This window comes from Oncorhynchus clarkii, chromosome 10 (genome assembly GCF_045791955.1).
Source record: "Oncorhynchus clarkii lewisi isolate Uvic-CL-2024 chromosome 10, UVic_Ocla_1.0, whole genome shotgun sequence".
NCBI classification, from domain to species: domain Eukaryota; kingdom Metazoa; phylum Chordata; class Actinopteri; order Salmoniformes; family Salmonidae; genus Oncorhynchus; species Oncorhynchus clarkii.
Window position 1 is genome coordinate 5,636,078 of NC_092156.1, and position 12,110 is coordinate 5,648,187.

The following is a 12,110-nucleotide window of genomic DNA, read 5'->3' on the forward strand; positions in this document are numbered from 1 at the left end:
TTTGTAGAATTTTACCCATTTTGTGTCACAAAAAAATTGTGTGTTCTCTACTCCGACAATTAATCCACAGATAAAATGGAGAAATTGTTTTGATTCATCTCTCCTTCTTCATCTTTCTTCTGCTATCGTTATATATTTATTTTCTATATTTGACAGGTGGCAACCAACTTTAAGGTGCATTACCTCCTCTGACTGGATTGGAGTGTGGACCACAGTTCATCTTTCAATCACCCACGTCTGTATATGCTCCTAAAAACCAATGCGGAGATGGGAGAGGCGGAACTTACTGCGTGTCAAGCGTCTAAAAAAATATAACCAAGTTGTTGTTGTTTTTTAGAGCCGGGCTATACAGACGCCTGTTGACGTGCAGTTTGGATGAAATGATTGAATAACAAGTGTTTTTTTTTCTCGCGCACATCAACGCGGACGGTTTGGTCAGCATGTTAGGTTGCAATTGTGTGACGAAGTGGTATCATTGTTATGAAGCATAGGAAAACCGCCAGGGCTGACCTATACCACTGCCATGTTTTCATTTGCATTTTCAGAACTATTGTCACGTTCTGACCTTAGTTCTTTTGTTATGTCTTTGTTTTAGTGTGGTCAAGGCGTGAGTTGGGTGGGTTGTCTATGTTAGTTTTAGTATGGTCAGGGCGTGAGTTGGGTGGGTTGTCTATGTTAGTTTTAGTGTGGTCAGGGCGTGAGTTGGGTGGGTTGTCTATGTTAGTTTTAGTGTGGTCAGGGCGTGAGTTGGGTGGGTTGTCTATGTTAGTTTTAGTGTGGTCAGGGCGTGAGTTGGGTGGGTTGTCTATGTTAGTTTTAGTGTGGTCAGGGCGTGAGTTGGGTGGGTTGTCTATGTTAGTTTTAGTATGGTCAGGGCGTGAGTTGGGTGGGTTGTCTATGTTAGTTTTAGTATGGTCAGGGCGTGAGTTGGGTGGGTTGTCTATGTTAGTTCTAGTATGGTCAGTGCGTGAGTTGGGTGGGTTGTCTATGTTAGTTTTAGTATGGTCAGGGCGTGAGTTGGGTGGGTTGTCTATGTTAGTTTTTCTATGATTTGCTATTTCTGTGTTTGGCCTGGTATGGTTCTCAATCAGAGGCAGCTGTCAATCGTTGTCCCTGATTGAGAACCATATTTAGGGAACCTGTTTTCTATTGTGTTTCGTGGGTGATTGTTTTCTGTTTTCTGTTGTGTGTCTGCACCAGCCAGAACTGTTTTCGGTTGTCGGTTTATTGTTTTTGTTCAGTGTTCAAGTTCTTTATTAAAAGATATGGACACATACCACGCTGCACCTTGGTCCTCGACGACGACGACCGTTACAACTATCATACAATACCTGTCCATCACATCCATCAATATGACCACGTAGTCTAACTAGTAGTTTTCCGTAACATGGCGACGACAGTGTGAGCATGATAACTACACCGCTGGGGTTCTGGGAGTTCTGTGGAGTCCCCACTTTCTGTGTGGCATTCTCACAGTGAGAAAATGGGTGGAATGCTAACATGCTAACAGTAGTGCGTCGGTTTGTGCGTAACTGGGCATGGAAGAACAGCTCATCTTCTTGACATTAGCAGAGTCTCTCTGCTACCATTACCCTACACTCCCTACGTTAACCTTGTTCTTCTCTGTTGCGTTAGCTGTGTGTGTGTTGTTTCTGCTAAAAAAATGACTAGGTGTTCACAGTGCAGAGTAAACTAGGCAGAAACTCCCATTCATCAAAACAGGTATGTTTTCTTTACTCACAGGATTGAAATGCTGTGGTTGTTTTAGCAATGTTTGGGCATTCCTACCAGCGCTCCAACCATCCCTGCCCCCTACTATCTCCCACACTAAGACGTAAAGGCCACTGAGGGGATGTTGGAATCCCTGATGGATTAAAACAAAGCCCTTTAATGGTGTGGATGAGCTCCAGAGAGCAAAGGCCACTCAGTACTTCAGCTCCAGAGAGCAAAGGCCACTCAGTACTTCAGCTCCAGAAGGAGTATAGGCCACTCAGTACTTCAGCTCCAGAGAGCAAAAGCCACTCAGTACTTCAGCTCCAGAGGGAGTATAGGCCACTCAGTACTTCAGCTCCAGAGGGAGTATAGGCCACTCAGTACTTCAGCTCCAGAGATAACATAGGCCACTCAGTACTTCAGCTCCAGAGATAACATAGGCCACTCAGTACTTCAGCTCCAGAGATAACATAGGCCACTCAGTACTTCAGCTCCAGAGATAACATAGGTCACTCAGTACTTCAGCTCCAGAGAGCAAAGGCCACTCAGTACTTCAGCTCCAGAAGGAGTATAGGCCACTCAGTACTTCAGCTCCAGAAGGAGTATAGGCCACTCAGTACTTCAGCTCCAGAGATAACATAGGCCACTCAGTACTTCAGCTCCAGAGATAACATAGGTCACTCAGTACTTCAGCTCCAGAGATAACATAGGCCAATTAGTACTTCAGCTCCAGAGATAACATAGGCCACTCAGTACTTCAGCTCCAGAGATAACATAGGCCACTCAGTACTTCAGCTCCAGAGATAACATAGGCCACTCAGTACTTCAGCTCCAGAGATAACATAGGCCACTCAGTACTTCAGCTCCAGAGATAACATAGGCCACTCAGTACTTCAGCTCCAGAGATAACATAGGCCACTCAGTACTTCAGCTCCAGAGATAACATAGGCCACTCAGTACTTCAGCTCCAGAGATAACATAGGCCACTCAGTACTTCAGCTCCAGAGATAACACAGGCCACTCAGTACTTCAGCTCCAGAAGGAGTATAGGCCACTCAGTACTTCAGCTCCAGAGATAACATAGGTCACTCAGTACTTCAGCTCCAGAGATAACATAGGCCACTCAGTACTTCAGCTCCAGAGATAACATAGGCCACTCAGTACTTCAGCTCCAGAGATAACATAGGCCACTCAGTACTTCAGCTCCAGAGATAACATAGGCCACTCAGTACTTCAGCTCCAGAGATAACATAGGCCACTCAGTACTTCAGCTCCAGAAGGAGTATAGGCCACTCAGTACTTCAGCTCCAGAGATAACATAGGCCACTCAGTACTTCAGCTCCAGAGATAACAGGCCACTCAGTACTTCAGCTCCAGAAGGAGTATAGGCCACTCAGTACTTCAGCTCCAGAGATAACATAGGCCACTCAGTACTTCAGCTCCAGAGATAACATAGGCTACTCAGTACTTCAGCTCCAGAAGGAGTATAGGCCACTCAGTACTTCAGCTCCAGAGATAACATAGGCCACTCAGTACTTCAGCTCCAGAAGGAGTATAGGCCACTCAGTACTTCAGCTCCAGAGATAACATAGGCCACTCAGTACTTCAGCTCCAGAGATAACATAGGCTACTCAGTACTTCAGCTCCAGAAGGAGTATAGGCCACTCAGTACTTCAGCTCCAGAAGGAGTATAGGCCACTCAGTACTTCAGCTCCAGAGATAACATAGGCCACTCAGTACTTCAGCTCCAGAGATAACATAGGTCACTCAGTACTTCAGCTCCAGAGATAACATAGGCCACTCAGTACTTCAGCTCCAGAGATAACATAGGCCACTCAGTACTTCAGCTCCAGAGATAACATAGGCCACTCAGTACTTCAGCTCCAGAGATAACATAGGCCACTCAGTACTTCAGCTCCAGAGATAACATAGGCCACTCAGTACTTCAGCTCCAGAGATAACATAGGCCACTCAGTACTTCAGCTCCAGAGATAACATAGGCCACTCAGTACTTCAGCTCCAGAGATAACACAGGCCACTCAGTACTTCAGCTCCAGAAGGAGTATAGGCCACTCAGTACTTCAGCTCCAGAGATAACATAGGTCACTCAGTACTTCAGCTCCAGAGATAACATAGGCCACTCATTACTTCAGCTCCAGAGATAACATAGGCCACTCAGTACTTCAGCTCCAGAGGGAGTATGGGTCACTCAGTACTTCAGCTCCAGAGGGAGTATAGGCCACTCAGTACTTCAGCTCCAGAGATAACATAGGCCACTCAGTACTTCAGCTCCAGAGATAACATAGGCCACTCAGTACTTCAGCTCCAGAGATAACATAGGCCACTCAGTACTTCAGCTCCAGAGATAACATAGGCCACTCAGTACTTCAGCTCCAGAGATAACATAGGCCACTCAGTACTTCAGCTCCAGAGATAACAGGCCACTCAGTACTTCAGCTCCAGAAGGAGTATAGGCCATTCAGTACTTCAGCTCCAGAGATAACATAGGCCACTCAGTACTTCAGCTCCAGAAGGAGTATAGGCCACTCAGTACTTCAGCTCCAGAGATAACATAGGCCACTCAGTACTTCAGCTCCAGAAGGAGTATAGGCCACTCAGTACTTCAGCTCCAGAGATAACATAGGCCACTCAGTACTTCAGCTCCAGATGGAGTATAGGCCACTCAGTACTTCAGCTCCAGAGAGAGTATAGGTCACTCAGTACTTCAGCTCCAGAGATAACATAGGCCACTCAGTACTTCAGCTCCAGAGGGAGTATGGGTCACTCAGTACTTCAGCTCCATAGGGAGTATAGGCCACTCAGTTCTCCAGCTCTAGAGAGAGTATAGTCCACTCAGTACTTCAGCTCTAGAGGGAGTATAGGCCACTCAGTACTTCAGCTCTAGGGAGAGTATAGGGGAGTCAGTACTTCAGCTCTAGAGAGAGTATAGGGGAATCACTACTTCAGCTCCAGAGAGAGAACAAGGCAGCCAGTACTTCAGCTCCAGAGGGAGTATAGGCCACTCAGTACTTCAGCTCCAGAGGGAGTATAGGCCACTCAGTACTTCAGCTCTGGAGAGAGTATAGTCAAGTCAGTACTTCAGCTCTAGAGGGAGTATAGGCCACTCAGTTATTCAGCTCTAGAGAGAGTACAGGGCAGTCAGTACTTCAGCTCTAGAGAGAGTATAGGCCACTCAGTACTTCAGCTCCAGCGGGAGTATAGGCCACTCAGTACTTCAGCTCCAGAGGGAGTACAAGGTAGTCAGTACTTCAGCTCCAGAGGGAGTATAGGGCAGTCAGTACTTCAGCTCTAGAGGGAGTACAATGCAGTCAGTACTTCAGCTCCAGAGGGAGTATAGGCTACTCAGTACTTCAGCTCCAGAGGGAGTATAGGGCAGTCAGTACTTCAGCAATAGAGGGAGTATAGGCCACTCAGTACTTCAGCTCTAGAGATAGTACAAGGCAGTCAGTACTTCAGCTCGAGAGGGAGTATAGGCCACACAGTACTTCAGCTCCAGAGGGAGTATAGGGCAGTCAGTTCTTCAGCTCTAGAGGGAGTATAGGCCACTCAGTTCTTCAGCTCCAGAGGGAGTATAGTCCACTCAGCACTTCAGCTCCAGAGGGAGTATAGGCCACTCAGTACTTCAGCTCCAGCGGGAGTATAGGCCACTCAGTACTTCAGCTCCAGAGGGAGTATAGGCCACTCAGTACTTCAGCTCCAGCGCGAGTATAGGCCACTCAGTACTTCAGCTCCAGAGGGAGTACTTTGGAACGGCTCCTGGAATTCACCAATGTAATATTTCTTGCCAATAGAAATGCAAATTTAAAGTAGGCTCATGGAACGGCTATTCTACCTTTTTCTTAAATATAAGTAAATACAAAAGAATTTCTAATAAACACTAACTTCTTGATGCATTTTGTTTTTTCTCTATCAAGTCTGATAATTATTTATAATGGTTATTCAAATTAAAAGCAGATGACCAGAGAGTGTGAGTTAACTCCTGTTTGTGTCCATTTAATTTAAGAGGGATTATGTCCCATTGAGAGAGCGAGAGAGAGAGAAGAGACCAGATAGGCCACATCCTTAGAGATTCAGTCACCAAACATGTCGCAAGCCATCCGGCATTAACACAGATCTAATTGCCTAATTTCCATTAGTAGTGGTTGTTATCAGTGGGGATTAGGCCAGCTATCGCCCAGTGGGAAGTGTGCCTCGCCCCACAGCCTCTTGGGTAATCCTCTGTTGACCAGAGGGCTTCGTGGCCCATTACAGGTCACAGCTCTAGACAGAGGGTAAACAAATTCCTAACTAACGAGGGTGGTCTTTGTCACTCGTCCTCTTGTATGTCTTCCCTCATCCTGCTTCCTATTGGCTCAGATGAGGATGAGAATACTAGAGAAAAGTCAGTTAGGGACAATATATATGCTGTATAAGTACTGTAGCACCTTGAATCTTTCCTGACCATGAGACTTGAATTGGAAAACTCAGGTTCCTAGTTATAGACAGTCGTTAGATGCCACCGTTTTACATGGTCAGGGCCCTATACTATACTGTACATACAGGTGTGGTGTCTTCATTTGATCACTCGGTTGTCGCTGAGAATTTTACTGCGTCGCAGGAAATTCAAATGAGCCTTGTGATTTACATAAATTCCAGAAAACTTACAGTTCTATTTCTCTCACTAGATCTCACACCTAAACTATAGCTTACTGTAACCTATCAAAATGAATTTAACATTTAGAAATAATTACTTTTTTTGAGAATAATCAAATCGTCTTGCTGCAGAATTATTTTACTCCTGCGACAAAACTGGTCAAATTAAAATCCTACGTCTGTATAAGACCAGTCTAGAAAATAGGATGTGGTGTCGGAAGGCTTGTGTTCACTGGATTATAGTTGTCTTCTCACTGTAGCTATGACATATGTAGCTAGCTGTCTAATATCGCTACGGTTTTCTATTCTATTCCCCTACCTGTAGATGGAGGTACTGCAGGCTGCTGTGTCACTCATGTCCATCTTTCCCCTCTTCTGGGTTCCCCATAGAAGTCTACTCAGACTGACAACTGGGTGAGTAGTTGGTTGGCACAAGGGGTATGACAGTGTTCTCTGCACACAGCTCCTCCACATGCACAGACCTGCACAGCTGACTCTGCTGCATCGCAATCCTCTTATGTTTTCATCCTGACGTTCAATGGAGTTTTTCCACCTCAAAACTCCTGGTTTTGCATAATATTTAGTGTATCAGAACCTGTATCAGACATTCACAGATGAATAACACGTCAGACATGTGGAGTTTTACTTGACTTTACATTGAAATGACGCACTGTGTCTTTAAACAATGGGGCCTTGGCTACACACTGAAGGTAAGTTCTCCTTGTCAGATGAGATAATAGCCAGCTACCGGAGTTTATTTCCACTCCTCTCAGGCTTTAAGAAAAGAGTGTATTAACAAGTGGATCAGATAAGGACAACATTCCCACCCTCACTTAAGACTTGAGGCTGACAGTATCTTTGCAAATCTGTTAGTCAAACAACGGCAGGAATGGGAAGCTACTACCGTGTTTCATAATCCCTTCTGTCGTTAACGGGAATGGGAAGCTACTACCGTGTTTCATAATCCCTTCTGTCGTTAACGGCAGAGAAAACAGGTGGCAAATGGCACCTTATTTCCTTTATAGACCACTTTTCTTTTCAAAAGTAGTGCACTATATAGGGAGTAGGGTGCTATTGTAGTGCACTATATAGGGAGTAGGGTGCTATTGTAGTGCACTATATAGGGAGTAGGGTGCTATTGTAGTGCACTATATAGGGAGTAGGGTGCTATTGTAGTGCACTATATAGGGAGTAGGGTGCTATTGTAGTGCACTATATAGGGAGTAGGGTGCTATTGTAGTGCACTATATAGGGAGTAGGGTGCTATTGTAGTGCACTATATAGGGAGTAGGGTGCTATTGTAGTGCACTATATAGGGAGTAGGGTGCTATAGTCCTGCACTATATAGGGAATAGGGTGCTATTGTAGTGCACTATATAGAGAATAGGGTGCTATAGTACTGCACTATATAGGGAATAAGGTGCTATAGTAGTGCACTATATAGGGAATAGGGTGCTATAGTAGTGCACTATATAGGGAGTAGGGTGCTATAGTAGTGCACTATATAGGGAGTAGGGTGCTATTGTAGTGCACTATATAGAGAATAGGGTGCTATAGTACTGCACTATATAGGGAATAGGGTGCTATAGTAGTGCACTATATAGGGAGTAGGGTGCTATTGTAGTGCACTATATAGGGAGTAGGGTGCTATTGTAGTGCACTATATAGAGAATAGGGTGCTATAGTACTGCAGTATATAGGGAATTAGGGTGCTATAGTAGTGCACTATATAGGGAGTAGGGTGCACTATATAGGGAGTAGGGTGTTATTGTAGTGCACTATATAGGGAGTAGGGTGCTATTGTAGTGCACTATATAGAGAATAGGGTGCTATTGTAGTGCACTATATAGGGAGTAGGGTGCTATTGTAGTGCACTATATAGGGAATAGGGTGCTATTGTAGTGCACTATATAGGGAATAGGGTGCTATAGTAGTGCATTATATAGGGAGTAGGGTGCTATTGTAGTGCACTATATAGGGAGTAGGGTGCTATTGTAGTGCACTATATAGGGAGTAGGGTGCTATTGTAGTGCACTATATAGGGAGTAGGGTGCTATTGTAGTGCACTATATAGGGAGTAGGGTGCTATAGTCCTGCACTATATAGGGAATAGGGTGCTATTGTAGTGCACTATATAGAGAATAGGGTGCTATAGTACTGCACTATATAGGGAATAAGGTGCTATAGTAGTGCACTATATAGGGAATAGGGTGCTATAGTAGTGCACTATATAGGGAGTAGGGTGCTATAGTAGTGCACTATATAGGGAGTAGGGTGCTATTGTAGTGCACTATATAGAGAATAGGGTGCTATAGTAGTGCACTATATAGGGAATAGGGTGCTATAGTAGTGCACTATATAGGGAGTAGGGTGCTATTGTAGTGCACTATATAGGGAGTAGGGTGCTATTGTAGTGCACTATATAGAGAATAGGGTGCTATAGTACTGCAGTATATAGGGAATTAGGGTGCTATAGTAGTGCACTATATAGGGAGTAGGGTGCACTATATAGGGAGTAGGGTGTTATTGTAGTGCACTATATAGGGAGTAGGGTGCTATTGTAGTGCACTATATAGAGAATAGGGTGCTATTGTAGTGCACTATATAGGGAGTAGGGTGCTATTGTAGTGCACTATATAGGGAATAGGGTGCTATTGTAGTGCACTATATAGGGAATAGGGTGCTATAGTAGTGCATTATATAGGGAGTAGGGTGCTATTGTAGTGCACTATATAGGGAGTAGGGTGCTATTGTAGTGCACTATATAGGGAGTAGGGTGCTATTGTAGTGCACTATATAGGGAATAGGGTGCCATTTGGGACGCACAGTAGACAGCCATGCTAGGAGGCCCCAGTGTCTTTCCTACTCCATGTCACTACTTTTAGCATCTCAGTAGTGGAAAAGTGACCACGCTGCTTTGACAGCCTCTCCTGTCCTGACTGACTGACTGACTGGCTGGCTGACTGACTAACTGACTGACTGACTAATCAACTGACTGACTGGCTGGCTGACTGACTAACTGACTGACTGACTAATCAACTGGCTGGCTGGCTGGCTGACTGGCTGGCTGGCCTGCTGGCTGACTGATTGGCTGGCTGGCTGACTGACAGACTGGCTGGCTGGCATGCTGGCTGGCATGCTGGCTGACTGGCTGGCTGGCTGACAAACTGACTGACTGACTGACTGGCTGGCTGGCTGACTGGCTGACTAACTGACTGACTAATCAACTGACTGACTGACTGACTGGCTGACTAACTAACTGACTAACCAACTGACTGACTGGCTGGCTGACTGACTAACTGACTAACCAACTGACTGACTGGCTGACTAACTAACTGACTAACCAACTGATTGACTGGCTGACTAACTAACTGACTAACCAACTGACTGACTGGCTGGCTGACTGACTAACTAACTGACTGACTGACTACCTAACTGACTGACTAACTGACTGGCTGGCTGACTACCTAACTAACTGACTGACTGACTACCTAACTGACTACCTAACTGACTGACTAACTGACTGGCTGGCTGACTACCTAACTGACTAACTGACTGACTACCTAACTGACTACCTAACTGACTGACTAACTGACTGGCTGGCTGACTACCTAACTGACTAACTGACTGACTGGCTGGCATGCTGGCTAGCTGGCTGACTGGCTAACCAACTGACTGAATGACTGGCTGGCTGGCTGGCTGACTGGCTGACTTGCTGGCTGGCTAACCAACTGACTGACTGACTGGCTGGCTGGCTGACTAACCAACTGTGTGCTGGCTGGCTGACTAACCAACTGGCTGGCTAGCTGGCTAACTAGCTGACTGACTGACCGACTAACTGTCTTTCTGCAGCTCATATTATTGAGTATCATCAGCAAATTAAGTGTGTTTTGTAGCAGTTTGTTGCTGGTGAGAAACCCGTGAGTAAGTCAATAAGTGTCAGAAGGTCAAAGTTCAAGTTTGTTTATTAGTCATATGCCCATGATAAATGGAGTACACAGTGCAGTGAAATGCTTAGTTGCAGGTTCACCCCTCGACAATTCAACAACAATAGAAAATTAAGAGTACTAGAAAATAAAAGCCTCATTAATAACAATGGAAAAGTAATTAAGATTACTAGAAAATATAAGCTGCATTAATAAGAATGGGAAAGTAATTAAGAGTGCTAGAAAATAAAAGCCCCATTTATATCAATGGAAAAGTAATTAAGAGTACTAGAAAATAAAAGCCCCATTAATAACAATGGAAAAGTAATTAAGAGTACTAGAAAATAAAAGCCTCATTAATAACAGTGGAAAAGTAATTAAGAGTACTAGAAAATAAAAGCCCCATTAATAACAATGGAAAAGTAATTAAGAGTACTAGAAAATAAAAGCCCCATTAATAACAATGGAAAGAAGAAAGCAGTCAAACTAATTGAAGATTGTCGACTTCAGACATAGATGTCTTGTGTGGGTGGGAGCATGGCTTCAGTGATAAACTGGGCCATCTTCACCCCACGCTGAATGTCCTTGTGGTCATGGATGGAGAAATTCCTGTACCAGGCAGAGATGCAGAACAACCTCGATGATGCTGTGGTAGAATATGGAGAGTACCCGGGGGGGGGGGGGCCTTCTTCTCTGTGATGTGGATGCCGAGGAACCTGAAGATGCCGACTCTTTTCACTGCAGTCTCGTCGACGAGGATCGGGGTGTGTCCTCCTCCCTGCTTCCTGAAGTCGACAATCAACTCCTTAGTTCTGCTGTGACGTTGAGGGAGAGGCTGTTGTCTTGGCACCACACTGTCAGGTCTCTGACCTCCCTGTAGGCTGACTCGTTGTTGTCAGTGATCAGGCACACAACCGTGGTATAGTCGGCAAGCTTGATTATGGTGTCATGCAAAGCCACGCAGTGATGGGTGAACAGGGAGTACAGCAGTGGGGTGAGGACACGTCTCTGGGGCGCACCAGTGTTGAGAGTAAAAGCAGGTTAGGTGTTGTTTGCCAATTCTCACTGCCTGTGGTCTGCCCGTCAGGAAGTCCAGGATACAGTTGAAGAGGTGTGGTTTCGAGACCCAGGGCCCTGAGCTTGGCGACAATGTAGAGTCAGTGATTGTTTACTTGTAGTGAGCTGCAGGTTTACGTTCATGACCATCATCATCTCAGACCTCTCTGTTTGCTTAAATAAAGTTTGAGCGTCACTAACTACTAGCTCCTTGCTTGCAGATTGCTATTTTACTGTCTACTGTGTGCTTGTTGTTTTAGCAAATGGAAGGGCTGCTATTGTGTAGGAGAGAGGCAAACTGCAAACAGATGAGATGTCATTACTGTCCAAACAGAGAGAGCAGCTTAAGAGCAACGCTGTGACAACACAAAATGGCAGCCAACCACACGCTGCCAGCCAGGAGGAGGTGTGGAGATGCTACAACAGAAACCTGCTGCTCCACACCTGGTTGTTAATTTCAATCAATGTATCATTTCGAGAGGAACGATTACAACTTTGACAATGAGGAAGGAATTTATCAATTACCTATCACCATAACAACACTCATTGACATTCTCACTTTAGCGATCGATCGGTAATGATCACCTTAAATGCCGATAGGCTTATGTGTTCGTTATAAGCACTGACTTCAAGTGACTGCAGATACGTGGGGTCTCGGTAATGTGTCCTGTCGCAACACCATATACGGCAGATCATTCACCAGAGTCAACAGGCCAGTGTGTGTGTGTGTGTGTGTGTGTGAGCGCATGAGTCTGTGAGTGT